This window comes from Mesoplodon densirostris, chromosome 16 (assembly GCF_025265405.1).
Source record: "Mesoplodon densirostris isolate mMesDen1 chromosome 16, mMesDen1 primary haplotype, whole genome shotgun sequence".
NCBI lineage: Eukaryota > Metazoa > Chordata > Mammalia > Artiodactyla > Ziphiidae > Mesoplodon > Mesoplodon densirostris.
In genome coordinates this window covers 35,207,293-35,227,367 of record NC_082676.1, presented here as the reverse complement: position 1 = coordinate 35,227,367, position 20,075 = coordinate 35,207,293, and positions in this window count along the sequence as shown.

Here is a 20,075-nt window from a genome sequence, read left to right as displayed (position 1 = left end):
CTGCCCCTCCCCCTCTGGACCAGTTCTCCCTTCCTGATGTACCTTCTGAATCTTTCTTCCTGCTTATGTTGATTTTATCCAGGAAATATGTAAGGAGAGGCATCTGGGCATCCCCTGTGCCCTGGTGAGACCCAGGAGGGTCAAACGGCCAGGAGTATGTATACAACACCTACTCTCTGTGCTATTAGGAAACGTTGAGCAAGGGGGTCAAGTTTCTTGACACTAAGATGTAGTCAGAGAACAAACTAGGTGCAGGGTAGGTAAATGCTAGAGACCATCAGATGCTGGTGGGCCATCAGACTGGATTAACTTCCTTCCCTGGGAGGAATTGCTGAGCATTTGTGCTGTGCTTTTGAACCATACGTTTGTTTCCCATGAGGCAAGGCCCACTTAGGTTTGTGCTTACCTGAGACCTGGCTTTTTGTTGGGGGCCTAGAGAGACCTGGAGCGACGGCCCACAACCTCCCAAAACCCCCTTCATCTGTTTGTCTCTCTCCTTTTGCCTCTTGTGCAGGGAAACCCCGGGGCCCCAAGTGTCTAATTCCATCGATTCCAGCTCCTGCTTCTGTGTGTAAAAGAAATCCTCCTTCTAAACCCAGGATGGAGATGGTAGAGGTCATTTGTAGAAAGAGGAAACAGGAAGGGAAAGGGGGATTCAGTCTGGGTTTTGGAGTCCAGAGAGAGAAGAAGGACTTGTAAAGGGTGGGGAGAGCTAAAGACTGGTGGGTGGGTCCAAGCCTGGACCCCCTTCCTCTGGTGGCAGCAAGAGTGTGTGCGTCTGGGGTGAGCAGAAGGTGGGGCAGGAGCTAGCAGGCACCAGGAGCCAGAAATACTGTTTATTGTCCGTGGGAATTTAGCAAAACTCACAAACACAGGATTTTAAACACAGGGTGGTAAGTGGGAGAAGGGGCAAGATAGGAGTAGGGGATTAAGAGTTACAACTACTATGTATAAAATAAATAAGCTACATGGATGTATTGTACAGCACAGGAAATATAGCCAGTGTTTTATAATAACTTTAAATGGAGTATAATCTATAAAAATATCAAATCACCATGTTGTATCCCTGAAACTAATGTAATATTATAAATCAACTATACTTCAATAAATATGAGAAAAGATACAAAATAAACATGAGGTGGTGTCTGCAGATGTGTGTGATGGTAGCTCAGACACCAGCTTCGGGGCAGCAGCCGCATGATGCAGGGCAGGTGGGATTTCTGCCTGGGACCCACCAGACACTAAGTTTGGTGAACTGAGAACTTCTTCCCGGAAGAAGAAGAGACACAAACACTGATGGGTTCTTCTGGCTCTGCCCACAGATCTTCTACATCAGGCTGTCCCGGCCTGACGGCGCCGTCCCTCCGCCCCCAGGGCCCCACCCTGCCTACAGATCTTCAGGCTCTCTCCCCCAGAAGTTCTCAGACCTGACCCATTTTCTGCACTGGCCTCTGACCCCAGGAGATGGGGGCAACCTTTTGGCCTCCACTAGCCCCCAGACTTCCACCTACCACCTGAGGTATCCTGCCCAGACCAGCTACACCCTGGGAGGCTACCTGGAGGCCGTCCCCATCGCCAGAGACCACCAGGGCAGGCCCAAGACCCACGGTGGGGATCTGTTTCGGGCACAGCTGCTGGGGCCTGACCTGAAGGCAGGCGGCCTCGGAGATGTCAAGGATCTGGAGAATGGGACATACCTGTTGACCTTCCCCCTGCTCTGGGCTGGGCAGGCCCAGGTGCAAGTGCGGCTGATCCACTCCAGCAAGGCAGTGTGGGTTCTGCGGGGGTTTGGAGAGACCAGTGGGCCACAGTTGATTTCATGGGCTATTTCCGGGGACCCACAAGATACGAAGAAACTGTGACTTGCAATGTTAACCCCCTGTTAATTGGGGAGGAAGAGTCCACCTGTCACTAGAGGGATGACGATTCGGGTGAGCTCTGGTTCTGTGCTCGACTCCCCAGGCTGTCCTGCGACCCACTGGTGAGACATTCAAGCGGACGTTGCTGGAACGTGACCACACCGTGCAAGGAGGCCCTGCTGGCACGGTAAGAGGCGCAGCGTTGTCTGGGATGTCTGCCCTGACCCCCCTGAACCCAGGTCCCTGGGATTATTCTGCCTGAGCGCCTACTCTTATCATTCATCTATTCACTTCTATTAAACATGTCTCCTGAGCACCTAATATATACCAGGTCTCACGTTAAGTGCTGACAACTTTTATTCCTGCCCTCTACAAGTTTTCAGTGAGGGGACATGGGACCTTTTAAAACAAGCAGTGTAGTGAGTGCTTAACTGTAGCACACACCGAGTGGTTTGAGGACATGGAGAAAGGGCAACCCACTTGGCATATGGTGATCAGGGCAGGTGACAGTTGAGCTGAAGCCTGAAGGAGAATCACAGACCTCTGGCCAAAGAGAAGTGTCCTGGTCCCTCTGCTGTGCTGACGGTCCCTGCAAGGAGAGATATCAATTTAGAAATCACCAGGATGTGTGGCTGGGGAGTAAGGAGAATGGATGTGACCCCACTGAGTGAGAAGGGAGCAGAGATCGCAGCCTAGAAGCCAAGCAAAACCAAAGCTGAGAATTGTCCTCGGTCCCAGGGAAGCAAGAATGGGAGTGATGGGGAGGAGACAGTGAAACCAGGCTGGCTGGCAGTGAGCCCTACTTACTGCCCCTGGGATCTGAGGCAGGACGAGGGCTAGAGAGACCCCAGGGAGGAAAGAGACATTTTTAAAGATAGGTGCCTCTGGTCTCCAGCAGAGACAGTAGGGGAAGGAGGTAAAAACTGGGTCCCGGGGATGGCTGGGTAGGGGCAGGGCAGAGGTGGAGGGACAGCCCCTCTGCAGATGAAGGGGGAGAAAGGGCTGCGGGGAGAGGCAGAGGTGGTCAGGTGGGAGGGATGCTGCTCTGTGGCCCCAGAGAGCATGGAAGTTATCACTGGCTGCTGCTGGGAGGACCGGAGGTGCTGGCTGGCTGGCTCGAAGCACTGAGGCAGCTGAGCTGAAGATCCCCGAGGTGCCAGCTCCACCAGAGCCTCTCCAGAGGCTCTCAGCATCAACTGGTGAATTTCCACAACATTTACTTCCAATGTGAGGATTCAGCACCAGGAAACCTGGTTCTTTCCAGACTAATTTTTATGCTCCCTTTGGTCAGGAAAAAAGAGCCACACATCCTTTTGGCATTGGTCAATTGGAAAGAAATCTAAGATTCAGTACAGGAGCCATCTCAGGATGTTGCTCGGAGGTAAAGCCCAGCTACCTCTGGAGCAAGACGGCCTGGGTTCAAATCCCTGCTCCACCTGTTACTATGTTCCAGCTTCTATTCATGGGATCTCTGGCAAGTTACGTAACCTCTCTGCACCTCCGGTATCTCATTTGTAGACAGGAATAACTTTAGGACCTCCCTTGTCGAGTTGTAGTGAAGAATAAATAAGTTAATGTATGCTACGTGCTTAGGTCAGGGACAGCACAGCAGGCTCTGTCGGCTCTTATAATCTGATCTCAGGCCTTTGCTGCCGTTGAGCCCCTCCCCCAACCCCTTCTCCGTGCCAGACACCGTCCAAAGCCCTGGAGGTCCTGGGGACAGGCGAGCAGGGCAGCATGGCTCCACCTCTCAGGAGCTGATAGCACGCCGACTGCAGACGGGCATCGAACAGATAAGCACACGTGTGCAAGTGTGTAGTGGACGTGGATTTGCAATCCCAAGGTCAGGTGTTTTCTTTACATCAACTTTAATCCCATTCTGAGGACCTCTGCAGTGGGCTGGTGGGAGGGGTTCCCTTGCCTAGGGTCCTGCAAAGGAACTGACCCCCTGACCATCAGGGATCTTTCCTTAGTCTTCTGTCATTCTTGTCACCCCAAAGTGCCCACTGTCCAAGCCTGTGTGGTCTTGGGCTCCAGGATCATCCTTCACCTGCTCCCGAAGCTCTGTCACCTCTATGGGGCACCAGAGCCCCAACAGTCCTAGGGCGGGCCACACTCAGCATCTTTCCAGAGTACAGGAATATTCTCTCCCCTTCCCCCCAAAAGCAAATTCCCCTCTCCTCCTAGGATTCAACCTCTTCAATCAGTCTGTCCCTTCATTCAGTAAATGCACATGAGCACCTATTACATGTGTGGTCCTGCCGCAGACCCTGGGGATGTGGCAGTGAACAGACAGACAAGGACCTTGCCCTCATAAAGCTTACATATGACTGGAGGAAGGGATGATAAACAGCAAACATAACAATAAGTAAATTACATAGGATGTTAGAAGGAGATATGTACTATGGAAATTCTTAAATATAGAGGAGGTAAGGATTAGGAGTGTGTGGGGACAGGATGGAGTGTGTGGGGACAGGATGCAGTGTTAAGCAGGGGGTCAGGGTAGAACTCATTAAGGTGACATTTGAGCAAAGACTGTAAGGGGATGAGAGAGTTGGCCAAGGATGTCACTGGGAGAAGCAGAGAGACCGAAACACAGGAGGCCTTGGCCTCGGGCTAGAGCAGCAGAGGTTTCTAAAGTGATTCATTTCTGGATATATTCTGAAGGCAGTGCCCACAGGATGTCCTGAGAGACAGAATAGTCCAAAGAGAGAGAACCGGCGGATGACTGCAGGGTTTGAGGCCCGCTCACCTGAAGGACAGAGTTGCCATCTGCTAAAGGGGAAAAGGTACAGGTGAGGCAGGGGTGGAGACGGGGAGTTTGGTCATGGGTGTCAGACATCAAGCAGAGATGCTGATACATACACAAATCTGGAATTTGGCAGAGAAGTCAGGGCTGGAGATCTAACTGTGGAAGTTAAAGTCCGGAGGCCGAGCGAGACCACCAAGGGAGGGAGTGTGACTGGAAAAGAGGAGCAAAGGCTGAGCCTGGACCCTCCAGTATCAAGAGGCTGGGGGGAAGGGGGCTCATAAAAGGGGCTACCAGGAGAGTGAGGCGCCCTGGCAACCAGGCAAAGAGCAAGTCTCAGGGAGGAGGGAGTGATCATGGGGCTGATGCAGGGATGACAAAGGCTGAGAAGTGACACTGGATGTTGCCATTTCTGGTGGGAGTGAAGGTCCAACTGCAGTGGGCTTGGTGAGACCAACAGTAGAGCTAAAACTTCTTGTAAAAGGCTCCAAGCACCTTCTTGTATTAATTGTGTTTCTCATTTTCTGTATTTGGTGATGCTTTGACATCTTGGGCTAGCTGACTCCCAGAGAGAGCAAACAACTTGTCTTGAGTACAGCTTTGATATGCAACCCACCCCATCCTGAGGCCACCTGGCCACCCTGCCTCCTTTTACCAGGCTCTTGAAGCTGCCCCAACACGCCAGAGCGAGGAACTAGGTAACTGAAGACCACCTCTATGGCCCAGGGCCCACTGAAATTATTCAAACTATCCCAACCTAAGCTTGCGCAGCTGCTTACCCTTCCTTGCCCATCGCTTCCTGTGAAAACCACAATAAAGGCTTTCACCCACATTCTCCGCCGGATCCTCGTGCCTCCTGACCAGCCCTGGTGCTTCCCCACGTGGCTCTGCATGGTGTGCCATGCCCCCCACCCTCCACCATTTAGGAACTGTGAGTAACACACAATCTCTTCAATGGCAACTGTCTCCTGATCTGTTGGCCTCCCCAGACCTGAATTAAACCAAAGTCCTGGATATATTTTAAAACAATTCTTCTTTCTACACTGACGAAATCCCTGAGACCATGAAATTCAAAGAATCAGGATCCCTGAACTCCAGCTTCCAATCCCTCCCTAGGCCCCCTATATTGCTCTCTCCCAGGAGCCCCGACACAGGACAGATGCCCTTGACATTGAGAACCTCCTTTCCTCCAAGAACCCATCTTTCACCTCAGTCCAGGATTCCTTCTCATCACATATTCCTCTCTTGCCCACTGGTTCCTCTTCAGGAATGTGACAGACAAGGCCCTCCCTCTGGGCATTTCTCCAATCTGGGTGGCAGAGGAGAACAACAGGAGTCTGGGTAAGTGGCACCAGGGTTGGTAGGAAAGGCAGTCCTGACTCCAGGCCGCAGCATGAACCTCTCGTGTACTCACTGACTGTTTTGCTCACAAACAATTGCTTACAGTTCTGTCCCCTCAACAACCATGCCACCCTGGGATCCCAGGCCTGAAGCCCTCCGGATTCTACCACCAAAACATGTGGCACTTGCTGTCCTGCTCTGGCTGCTCTTTCTCCGCTGCTGACAGCATCCTGGGCTGCCTGGCTGGCCACATCGTCCACATGATGGGGGGCTCCACGCTCCGGCAGTGGTGAGAGTATCTGCGGGACACCGTGCCCTGTGAGTAGCCGTGAGGGGAGAGGGCAGGACCGATTTGCTCTCCCTAATCTAGAACATTGCCAGCGACCTCCTAGTTACCAAGTCTGAAGACCTATTTCTAGTTCTCAGTCTCTCCGGCCCCCTGTAGCATTTTGTCTCATTGATTTTCCTTTGGGAACCCTCTCCTTTCTTAGCTGTGTATTGTCACTCTCTGAAGCCTCCTTTCTGACTGAGCTCTCCAACTTGGATTCATCTACTGGTGCCCTTCAGCCGCCCCTGGATGAAGACTTGCCCCAGGCTAGAGATTCTGGGTTGCCCAGTTTACGTCCTTGCCCAATGCTGACCAGCCTCACGGCAGAGCGTCCTGAAACCCAGTATGTTCACTCAGCTGTGTGCCCTGACACAGAGCTAGAAACAACTGAGCAAAGAATGACCAGGAAGGGAGAAAGGAACAGAATGATGTAGTGTTACAGAAGGCAAGAAAGGAAGCTTTCGGAAGAGGCCAACCAGCTTATGGAAATCAAACGCCAGAGAATTAAAAGCAAACTGAATAGGTGTTTGGACGGATAATAGGGAGATCCTTGGCAACCTAGAAAACTTGAGTGGGGGCAGCCCTAGGCTTTAGGGAGAAGGTTTACGTCCTGGGAAATGGGGACTATAATTTGTATTTCAGTCAAGAGGATGGCGCACGGTCCGATATTAATCCCTACACCTCCTCTCTCGTCCTCCGCGCAGCCCTAAAGCCGGTGGATCTACACACCACATATGAGACGGGTCCTCTGATGGCCGTGGACACCGCCTGGGGCATGTAGTGTGGCACTGACCCGCGCACAGCTGGCCCCTGTGCTCCCTCTGCACCTCTGTGGCCGCCCTGCACTCTGTGGTCCGGGAACTGGGGGGCCTGGCTGGGGGCCCTCACACCGTGGTGGTGCTGAGCCTGGGCGGCCACTTCACCACCTTCCCTCCGTCCATCTTTGTGCAACGACTGGCAGGAATCCGGGCCGCCTTGGCTGTGCTGCTGGCCCGGGAGCGCCGCACTCTGGTGGTCATCAAACTGGCCAACATCGGCTACAAGTCAGGGTACGGCAGCAACGGGTTCTCCCTCCAGGTGAACTGGCTCCTCTTACCTGCCTTTGCCACCTCCATGTGGCCTTTGTGGACGCCTGGGAAATGACCTCCAGCCTGGCCCTGCCCGACAGCATCCACCCAGGGAAGCGCATCGTCTGAAATGAGGTGGACTTCTTGCTCTCCCACGTCTGCCTCATCTGAGCGTTCTTGCCGGTCCTGGGGCTGTGGATGGAGAAGCTGGTGTGAGACCAAGCCTGGAAGCCCCTCCCCCTCATCTGTCTGTACGTCTTCTCTTACCGCCCTCTGATGCAGGTCATAATATCCACCAGCAAGAACTGGGATGTGGGTGGTGGCAGGAGAAGGAAGCCTGGCAGTCGTCCAATGTATCTTGAGCTTTCTCCCCATGTGGAAAAGCCACGCTGAGGGGATGAGAGTTGGGGACAGAGCCAGCAACGCCTATTCCATTGATACATATGAGCATATGTGTTGGGCTCTATGTTTAGAGTGTCAAGGAGCCTTGCAAAAATATAAGGGTTGGATTCCACTTCAGATATCAGAGCCACCCAAGTGGAAAGCCTGACTCTCTATATAAAGACTTTCATGGATTGATTTGTAAGATAAAATGTCTCCTAATTGTAAAAAGTAATACATGCTCTTTGTAGAAAGTTTGAAAAAGTACCAAAAAATGAACAAAGAAATCTTTGATTCTCATCCAGAGAGTGAACTGATATGCTTAAGGGGGGTGAATGAACACAGCCTTGCTTTTTTGTTACTGCTAATAAAAGAGTAACACTGTTTTCCTTACAGGGAATCCACAGATAATGTTTTGATAACCCTTGTCTCACCAGTGAACCATATAGACGTTATTTTCTAATAGATTTGGTTGAAATGTTAGAGAATCACGTACAGAAGAATCCCTATGGTGTGCTGGCTCCTGTTCCTTGCCTAAGCATTAAAGTGTAGGTGTTTTATAATACTGGAGAAAGAAATAGAGGAACGCAATGGATCCTACATTTTTACATTCACTAAAATTTCTGCTGTGGAACCACTGCGTCCGTATTTCCCCCATGTGAGTCGATTAGGATGATCAAGACTTCCTGTGATGAATCAGTCCTGTGATGAATCCAGGCATTGCCAGTTAACCAGTGAATCCTGGGCAAAGCAAATGAAACTGATTGCAGAAACATTTATAGAAAATCTCTGTGTGCACAGGGTAGCTAGGAACTTTTCTGCTTGTTACACAAATGGTACAGAATTATAGTAGAAAATTAAGGTACAGTCCATGAATCATAAACATAAATTAATTATATTAGGGAAAATTACATTTCCAAAATTAAGTATTGTTATGGTTGTTTTCTTTGGGACTTGTTTATTTCTGTTCCAGTTATTATGTTCCTTCTTTCAGATCAATTTTTAAACACATATATTTTTATTTTCTGTATGATGAACTTAGTGTGTTATGGAGGTTACGTACTAAATAGAGTTTGCTTGTAGATTTTTTGATGATGGCCATTCTGACTGGTGTGAGGTGATATCTCATTGTAGTTTTTTTGTTTGTTTGTTTGTTTGTTTGTGGTACCCGGGCCTCTCACTGTTGTGGCCTCTCCCATTGCGAAGCACAGGCTCCGGACGTGCAGGCTCAGTGGCCATGGCTCACAGGCCTAGCCACTCCGCAGCATGTGGGATCTTCCTGGACCGGGGCACGAACCCATGTCCCCTGCATCGGCAGGCAGACTCTCAACCACTGTGCCACCAGGGAAGCCCCCTCATTGTAGTTTTGATTTGCATTTCTCTAATGATTAATGATGTTGAGCATTCTTTCATGTGTTTGTTGGCAATCTGTATATCTTCTTTGGAGAAATGTCTATTGAGGTCTTCTGCCCATTTTTGGATTGGGTTGTTTGTTTTTTTGATATTGAGCTGCATGAGCTGCTTGTAAATTTTGGAAATTAATCCTTTGTCAGTTGCTTCATTTGCAAATATTTTCTCCCATTCTGAGGGTTGCCTTTTGGTCTTGTTTATGGTTTCCTTTGCTGTGCAAAAGCTTTTAAGTTTCATTAGGTCCCATTTGTTTATTTTTGTTTTTATTTCCATTTCTCTAGGAGGTGGGTCAAAAAGGATCTTGCTGTGGTTTATATCATAGAGTGTTCTGCCTATGTTTTCCTCTAAGAGTTTTACAGTGTCTGGCCTTACACTTAGGTCTTTAATCCATTTTGAGTTTATTTTTGTGTCTGGTGTTAGGGAGTGTTCTAATTTCATTCTTTTACATGTAGCTGTCCAGTTTTCCCAGCATCACTTATTGAAGAGGCTGTCTTTTCTTCATTGTATACTCTTGTCTCCTTTATCAAAAATAAGGTGACCATTTATGCGTGGGTTATATCTGGGGTTTCTATCCTGTTCCATTGATCTATATTTCTGTTTTTGTGCCAGTACCATACTGTCTTGATTACTGTAGTATAGTAATATTACTATACTGTAGTATAGTCTGAAGTCAGGGAGCCTGATTCCTCCAGCTCCGTTTTTCTTTCTCAAGATTACTTTGGATATTCGATCTACAAACAATAAATGCTGGAGAGGATGTGGAGAAAAGGGAACCCTCTTGAACTGTTGGTAGGAATGTAAATTGATACAGCCACTATGGAGAACAGTATGGAGGTTCCTTAAAAAACTAAAAATAGAACTACCATACGACCCAGCAATCCCATTACTGGGCATATACCCTGAGAAAACCACAATTCAAAGAGTCATGTACCACAATGTTCATTGCAGCTCTATCTACAATAACCAGGACATGGAAGCAACCTAAGTGTCCATCGACAGATGAATGGATAAAGAAGATGTGGCACATATATACAATGGAATATTACTCAGCCATAAAAAGAAATGAAATTGAGTTATTTGTAGTGAGGTGGATGGACCTAGAAGTCTGTCATATAGAGTGAAGTAAGTCAGAAAGAGAAGAAAAAAAAAAGGTTATGAAGAACCTAGGGGCAAGACAGGAATAAAAACACAGACCTACTAGAGAATGGACTTGAGGATACGGGGAGGGGGAAGGGTAACCTGGGACAAAGTGAGAGAGTGGCATGGACATATATACACTACCAAATGTTAAACCGATAGCTAGTGTGAAGCAGCCACACAGCACAGGGAGATCAGCTCAGTGCTTTGTGACCACCTAGAGGGGTGGGATAGGGAGGGTGGGAAGGAAGGAGACGCAAGAGGGAAGAGATATGGGGATATATGTATACGTAGAGCTGATTCACTTTGTTATAAAGCAGAAACTAACACACCATTGTAAAGCAATTATACTCCAATAAAGATGTTTAAAAAATAAATAAATAAAATAAATAGAGTTTGCATGTGAACCGTCCCTGCCAAAAGTGCCTGGTGAAAAAGCCACATTCCCAGACTTTCTTGCAACTAGGGATTGCCATGTGACATACTTCAAGCCAATGACATTTCTGAGTTGGGCTTCAGGAAAGTTCTTTAACAGGCAGAGAGACTTGGCTGGTGAATGTCTTTTGCCCTTTTCTCTTTCTTTTCCTGACCTCCTAAGATGCAGCTCTGGTGCTGGGAGGGAGCAGACATCTTGTGACCATAGGAAACAGAGCAAATGGTAAGTTTGGTTGAAAGGAAAGTTACAGGGAGCCAGGGTTCCTACTGGGATCACAGGTCTCCTGTGCCCCCGCCCCCAGGCTGCCTTCTTCCAGACTTCTCCTTATGTGAGACACACAATTTTTCTCTTATTTGTTTAAGCTCCTGGGTCTTGTTTGTTTCTGTACTTCAGAGCTGAATCCATGTGATATTTCACACAATTGTGGATTTTTCAGCTTATTCTAATTCAGACCATTTTTCTTTCACATGATTGAAATCTGTATTATTACATGCATACCAAAACAAAAAAATTGACACAAAAGAGCCAATATCAGGGCATCACTTGTAAAATCACTGACATTTAAAAATAAAGAAAGAATCCTTTGGGTATTTAAGCAAAACAGGTTTAAGTCACCTATAAGAGAAAATTTTAGATTGACTTAGATTAATAAACAACAACATTGAACACTAGAAGACAGTGGAACAATGCTTGCAAAGCCCACAAACTATAAGAAAACAAAACAAAAACACCCAAGAATTTTACACTCACATCTTCAAAGAATTCATGGAAAAGACTCTGACAACTACAGGTTTCTGGTAACTGACTATACTGCTGAACTGAATGAATAAGCATTTTCAGAACTCTAACGGAAAACTGATGAACTCATAAAAGTGCTAACAAAAGATCAAGATGAAAAAAATTAATTACATGGGACTGAGTGAACTGATGAGGATGATTATAATTTTTGTGACTTTCTTTTTGAATTAAAAAAAAATCTCACAAGGACTCAGAGGCAAAACATAAAATCAATTTTCACTGCAAAGTAAAGGAGCTGTTACAGTGGAGGATTACTGGACTGAATGTCAATATTATGACATAGTATGAGTGTGTTTTGTGTTTGGTAATTGCAATTGTTGTTGCTTTTGTTGTGGTCATCCATTTACAATGCTTGGTGTCAGTCTATTTATCTCTTGTAAAAATAAAATACAGTGTGTGTGTGTGTGTGTGTGTGAAAAAAGAAATTGTTGAATTCCACCCATGAACTAAGCTGAACATTTCCCTGGGCTCCCCTGGTCCAGGCATTATGCTATTTGTATTCATTAAAACTGAATACGGTTTTCTTCATATTTATCACCAGTTTGACTTCCATAGCTGAGGCTTACTCTGCTATCAGCAGGATTCCTTGTCTCCTTTGGAAGTTTTCAAAGTGAAAATCCAAGAACACAAATGAATTCTGGCAGCCAGAGTCCTTAATTTAGTGTGTGGGTTCCAGTGAGATGAGAGGAACTGTATTTTAGGATAAAACAATTAAATAACCCTGAATTAAACTTGTGGTGTACTCATCACATTCTTTTCTTGGATTCATGTGCAATGTAACTGTACTTGACGTGATCCAATTATGTCTTAAGTTCCTGATTGCCGAAGCTAATTGAATAATAAAAGTGTAATGTACCAGTCATATTTACAAAAGTTGTATAGGGCCAATGACCTTGGAAAGGGCATCTTACCTCTAATTGTGCATTATGGGCCATGTGGCCCCTACAAATCATAAAGAATAATCATTAAAATGCTAAAACTCAATTATGAGGTCAACAAAAGGTAGGGACTCTCCATTACATTTTATTAATATTGAAGGAGGATGAAGAGCATGAATGGGCACAGACTATAGCATCTTTTTTTCTGGTCTGTTGTGTGGTTCCAACCACAGGACACTTACTGTGATCACAAATGCCTGTAATCCCTTGCACATCTGAACAATTTCATTAAAGAGAAAGGTGTCCTAAAAAAAAAAAAAGAATTTTACACTCAGTTAAAGTACTACACAGCTGTGAAGGCAACAGACCAACATTTCAAATATGTGATAATCCAGGAAATACAGCTGACTTTCTAAAAGAACAACAAAAGTCAAACTTCAGTCAAATAAGAGATTACTGATATGATTCAGCAATTCTACTCCTGAGTATTTATCTGAAGGAAAGGAAAACACTAACTCAAAAAGATCTCCCCTCCATGTTCATACAGTACTATTTACAGTAGCCAAGATATGGAAACAACCTAAGTGTCCATCAATGGATAAATAAAGAAAATGTGGTGTATATACATAATGGAATATTATTAATCCATAAAACCGAAGGAAATCTTGCTATTTGCAACAACCTGGATGGACTTTGACAGCATTATGCTAAGTGAAGTAAGTCAGACAGAGGAAGACAAGTACCGTATGGTCTCCCATATATGCGGAACCCCATTCTCCATCCTTATGCGAGAGAGTTCTTTTCCCTTAATAAAGTACAACCTGTCACAGTCACACCCACACCTTCACATCTTGGGTCTTAAATGATGCCTGTGTCAGCTTCAGGTTCTTCCAGATTTCTTTTATAAGAACAAAAGACACTTTAAAAAATTTATTCACAGTTTTTGCCTTTCAACTCAAAAGGCAAAAATGCATATATTTTTTTGAAACTTGTAAAGCAAAGCTCCCAATTCTTAACTGCTCAGACATAGAGTGCTGTGGACTTCCATTCTTCTGGCTTTCTCTGACTTCTATTCATTTATTCAAAAATACTGACTGAGAACCTACTATGTGCCAGGCTCTGTGCAATGTGCAGGGGATGCCACAGAGAGAGCAAGAGCAAGCACAGTCTGTGCTCTCACATATAGTCGGGAGAGAGGATTCAATCAAATAAACATACCCTCCCAGACTTCAGACAAAACTCTCCCAGACTTCAGACAGCACTGCAAACCTACAGTATTCAAAACAGACATATGGATCAATGGAACAGACTAGAGAGCACAGAAATAAACCCACACACCTGCAGTCAATTAATCTTCAACAAAGGAGGCAAGAATACATAATGGAGAAAAGACAGTCTCTTCAGCAAGTGGCGTGTGTTGGGGAAGCTGGACAGTCGCATGGAAATCAATGAGGTTAGAACACACCCTCACACCATACACAAAAATAAACTCAAAATGGCTTAAAGACTTAAATGATACCATATAAACTTACATGATACCATAAAACTCCTAGAAGAGAACATAGGCAAAACATTCTCTGATATAAATCGTAGAAATGTTTTCTTAGGTCAGTCTCCCAAGGCAATAGAAATGAAAGCAAAAATAAACAAATGAGACCTAATCAAACTTAGAAGCTTTTGCTTCTTTGCACAGCAAAGGAAACCATAAACAGAATGAAAAGACAACTTACAGAATGGAAGAAAATATTTGTAAACAATGCAACTGACAAGGGCTTAATTTCCAAAATATACAAACAGCTCATATAACTCAATAACAAAAAAACCAAACAACCCAATCAAAAAATGGGCAGAAGACCTAAACAGACATTTCTCCAAAGAAGACATACAGATGGCCAAGAAGCACATGAAAAGATGCTCAACATCACTAATTATTAGAGAAATGCAAATCAAAACTACAATGAGGTATCACCTCACACTGATCAGAATGACCATCATCACAAAGTCTACAATAATAAATGCTGAAGAGGGTGTGGAAAAAAGGAAACCCTCCTACACTGTTGGTGGGAATGTAAATTGGTGCAGCCACTGTGGAAAACAGTATGGAGGTTCCCCAAAGAACAAAAAATAGAGTTACCATATGATTAGCAATCCCACTCCTGGACATATATCTGGGGAAAACTATAATTCGAAAAGATACATGCACCCCAATGTTCATAGCAGCACTATTTACAATAGTCAAGACATGGAAGCAATGTAAATGTCCATCAACAGGGGACTTCCCTGGTGGTCCAGTGGTAAAGAATCCACCTTCCAATGCAGGGAACAAGGGTTTGATCCCTGGTGGAGGAACTAAGATCCCACATGCCGTGGGGCAACTAAGCCAGGGCGCCACAACTATTGAGCTCGCGCGCCTCAACAAGAAAGCCCACATGCTGCAAACTACAGAGTCCATGCTCTCTGGAGCCCGCGAGCCGCAGCTAGAGAAAGAACACCCGCATGCCACAACTAGAGAGAAGCCTGCAGGCTGCAATGAAGACCTGACGCAGCCAAAAAAAAAAAAAAGTCAAGAAAGTAAATAAAATTTTTTTTAAAAGTGGCCTCTTCACCTTTTAAAATAATAAATAAATAAATAAATAAATAAATGTCCATTGACAGATGAATGAATAAAGAAGACGTGGTGTGTATATACAATGGAATATTACTCAGCCCCAGGAGGCTGATTCCTTTGGACCACATCACCCAGGTGCCTTTGCCCTCTGGTTTCCTGTCGGGACCTGCCAATGGGAGACACCTGCTGATCAAGGGGAGGAGATCCCCTCCTTGCTGAATCATCTTGGGCTGCTGTTTTCCTCCACCAAAGACCTTCCCCTTACAACTAGGGCTACTTATTCCAGTTTCTGGTAATTGTTCCCTCTCTTTGCTCCTTCAAGCATATTGGCAACAAGGACTCCACTCCTGCTAGCCCAAGATGCTCCACCTCCCTTGTCGGCGTCCCATAATCCTCTCCATTCCTTTAGAAATGGTTCCTTTATTAAACTCTCCTCCATTCCCTCAATTTGAGAATGTCATCTGTCTCCTGCCCTGACTTATACAAATAGAAACTTATCTCCCAGAATTTACTTAAGTTACTTAATTATTTAATTTAAAAAGAGAAATGGCCTGATTGCACGGGCCCATTGTGTACCAAAGAAATAAGAGAAACATGTAGATGCATTATAATGAAAGATAAGAACATCAAAGACAAAGAAAATTCTAATAACTTTCCAAGTAAGAGCAAGTTGTGTACAAAGGAACAAGATTCAGATTGTTATTACAACAGTGACAATGAAGTAAAGTGTTGTAGAAAAGAATCTTGAACCGGGCGCCCAGAGCCAGGAGCCGGCCGTGGGGTCGCCACTAGGTGGCGCCACTGACACCCGCCGCGAAGGGGCCCAATGGCGGGCGGCCTCCAAGGGGGTCCCTGGAGGTCCCTCTGCAGAGGACGGTAGCCCCGCCGGAGAGAAGAGCGTCCTGGGAGACGCTGTGGGGGTCGCGGGAGGAGGACAGAGTTGTGACCCAACCCACGTCCAAGACCCCCAACCCCTTCGTGCTGGGTCCCTCAGCCCCGCCCCCGCCCACTGCAGCTGGCCCAGCAGCCCGGACAGCAGCTTGGACCGGAGCTCAACCCTCCCCAGACCGTCCTCAGGACCCTCCCTCCCCCGTGACTATCCCCTCCCCACGCCACTGCAATCCAGCAGCGGGTCGCGAGAACGCGTTCACCCCGTCCTTCTGCCCCTCGGCGACCCCAGAGCCCTCCTTCCCCAGTCCAGCCCCACCCACCCTCGGGCTCGCCCCCTGGCCCGACCCTGACACAGTCTCCTGTCCCCAGCCCGCCGGAGCCCTCTTCCCCACCCGGGGGTCCCGCCGCCTGTCCCCGTGGCCTGAAGCTCCCGGCCCGCCACAGCCCAGCGCCCACTCCCAACCCTCCGGGTAGCCCACCGCCCATCCGGCCTCTCTTGGCGTCCGACATTTTGACACAACCGCCCTGTACTGACCCCCAGACCCCGGGTGGAGGCTCCAGGCAGCTGCCTTCAGGGTCCTGCAGGCTCCTCCAGGGACCGGCTGGGAAGAACCCAGGGAGCAGATGAAGCGCTGGGCCCTGGACACCGCGACCGCCCTGCCCAAATGAAATTGCTCATATTTGCAAATAATATATCTGATAAATAGTTAATATCCAAAATATACAAAGAACTCATACAACTCAACATCCATAAAACAAATAACCCAATTAAAAAATGGTCAGAAGACCTGAATAGACATTTTTCCAAAGAAGACATAGAGAAGGCCAACGGACACATGAAAAAATGCTCAACATCGCTAACCAGCAGGGAAATCAAATTGAAACCATAATGAACTACCGCCTCACACCTGTCAGAATGGCTGTCATCAAGAAGACAACAAATAACAAGTGTTGGAGGATGTAGAGAAAAGGAAACCCACCATGCACTGCTGTTGGGAATGTAAATTGGTGCAGCCACTATGGAAAACAGTATGGAGATTCCTCAAAAAATTAAAAATAGAACTGCCATATGATACAGCAACTTCACTTCTGGGTATTTATCTGAAGAAAACAAAAACACTAATATGAAAAGGTATATGCACCCCTATGTTCCTGCAGCATTATTTACCCAAGATATGGAAGCAACCTAAGTGCCCATCAGTAGATGAATAAAGAAGATGTGGTATATATAAACAATGGAATATTACTCAGGCATAAAAAAATGAAATCTTGCCACTTGTGGCAACGTGGGTGCATGTAGAGCGTATTATGCTAAGTGAAATAAGCCAGAGAGAAACTAACACCATATGAACTCACTTATATGTGGAATATAAAAAATAAAATAAACAAAACAAATGAAAAGAGACTCACAGAAACAGAGAAGAAATGGGTGGCTATCAGAGGGGAGAAGGTTGGGGATGAGGGCAAAAGAGGTACAGGGGATTAAGAAGTACAAATCTACAGTTATAAAGTAAGTCATGGGGATGTAATACACAGCATAAGGAATATGTTCAATAATATTGTAAGAATTTTGTATGAAGACAGATGGTTACTAGACTTATCATGGTGATCATTTCATAATGTATGCAAATGTCAAAACACTATGTGGTACATCTGAAACCAATGTAATATTGTATATCATCTATATTTCTATAAAAATAAATTAAAAAGTACAGGAGGATTGTGTAGGTTATATGCAAATACCTATGCCATTTTATACAAGAGATTTGAGCATCATAGAAATTTGATATTCACATCCTCGAATAAAAAAGATCATCTACAGACTAGAGAAAATACTTGCAAACACACATCTGATAAAGAACTTGTAACCACAATATGTTAAGGTCTCTTGATACTCAATAACAAAAATTCCAACTTTTAAAAATTGGAGGGGATTCCCTGGTGGTGCAGTGGTTAAGAATCCTCCTGCCAATTCAGGGGACACAGGTTCGAGCCCTGGTCCGGGATGATCCCACATGCTGTGGAGCAACTAAGCCCGTGTGCCACAACTACTGAGCCCATGAGCCACAACTACTGAGCCCGTAAGCCAAAGCTACTGAAGCCCGCGCACCTAGAGCCGGTGCTCCGCAGTGAAGATTAGCCCCTGCTCACTGCAACAAGAGAAAGGCTGCGCATAGCAACGAAGACCCAACGCAGCCCAAAGTAAATAAATAAATAAATAAATAAATAAAATTTATTTTAAAATAAATTGGACAAAATATTTGAACAGATATTTTATCAAAGAAGAGATACAGATGACAAATAATGACATGAAATGAAGTTCAAAATTATTAGTCATTAGGAAAATGCAGATTAAAACCACAATGAGATACCACTACAATACCAAGAATTGGTAAGGATGCAGAGCAACTAAAACTCTCACACTTCACTGATGGGGATGAAAAATAGTATGACCACTTTGAAAAACATTTTGACAATTTCTAATACATGTAAATACATATGTACCATATGACCCAATAATACCACTGCTAGGTATTTACCCCAGAGAAATGAAAACATGTTCTCACACAAATTTGTACACTAATGTTCATAGCAACTTTGTTCATAATTATCCAAAACGGAGGGAAAAATTGTCCCTCAGCTGATCAACTGGTGAGTGGGTCAACAACTCATGGTACATCTATACAATGAATACTACCCAGCAGTAAAAAGGAATCAGCTACCTATACACAGAAAGTTGTGGACAAATCTCAAAAGTACTTTGCTAAGTGAAAGAAGCCAAACTCAAAAGGCTACATACTGTACAATTCCATTTACATGACAATCTGGAAAAGGCAAACGTATAGGGACAGAATTCAGAGCGGTCATTGCCAAAAGTTGGAAATGGGAGGACAGTATTGACTACAAAGTGGCATGAAGGAATGCAGGGTACTGGAATATTCTTTGTCTTGACTGTAATGGTGGCTACACAGCTCTATACCCTTTAAAACTCATTGAGCTGTAATACTTAAAAAGGATAAATTTTACTTTATGTAAATTATATCACAATAGACCTGAATTAATAAAAAAGATACAGTTATCTAAAACAACAAACAATATGCTATTAGGAATAACGTGAATAAATCAAATAAAAGAAATGTAAGAACTTTTTGAAAAAATATAAAACTATTGAAATTATTTTGTTTTATACCATGGTCATGAATAGACTCAATATCATAAATTAAATATGTCAGTTCTCCTCAAATTAGACCATAAAGACATACCAAACCAATAAAAATCCCAACAGGTTTTATCATGGAAATTGGCAAGCAAATTGTAAAATGCAAATGAAAGAGCAAAACACCTAGACTAAATGAGATTTTGAAGAACCAAAATTAGATGAGGGTCTCGCATACCAGGTCTCACATAATGACACTAATTAAAAAGTTACTGAAATTAAGACACTGGCTTTGACACCCATAGAGCAATGAGAAGAGAGCCTGGAAATATATCCTTGCGCATGTGGAACCTTTATATATTAGAGAGATGGCATTACAATCCTACAGGGAAGGATAGCCAGGACAATTGGCCATCCATCTGGAAAAAATTAAATTCCAACTTCACACCTTACACAAAAACCAATTCCACTGGATATGACTTAAAACTTAAATATGAAAAGCAAACTTTTAGTCTTAAACAGAAAATACAGGAGGCTGTCTTTATGACCTTAGGAGTAGGACAGGATTTCTTAAATAAGACACACAGAGTTAGATAAATCTGAAAAGATTAGATTTAAATTTCTATAGTTCAAAAGCACTATAAAGTGAAATAACTAGCCTCGTACAGAGATGATGTTTGCAACATATATAATCAGCAGAGAATTAGAATTCAAAATATCTAATGAACGACAAATCAATTTAAAAGTAGAAAAATACATTACCGAACCTGGCTCATTCGCCCAATGCACAGCAGGCCAAACCATGGGACACCAAAGTTTGCAGAGAAAAGGTTTATTCACAAGGCAGCCAAGCAAGGAAACAGGAAATCTGCCTCCCGGAAGGGGTGGGGCTCAGGATATTGATGGGATAAAGATGAGGTTTGGGGAGCTTGGGGAAATGTGATTGGAGGTAAGAAAAGGGTGAGGTAATTGTCCTGCTGCGCAGGTGCAACTAAGCTACAGAACGTTCAAGAAGTCATCTCCTTAACCCAGTGG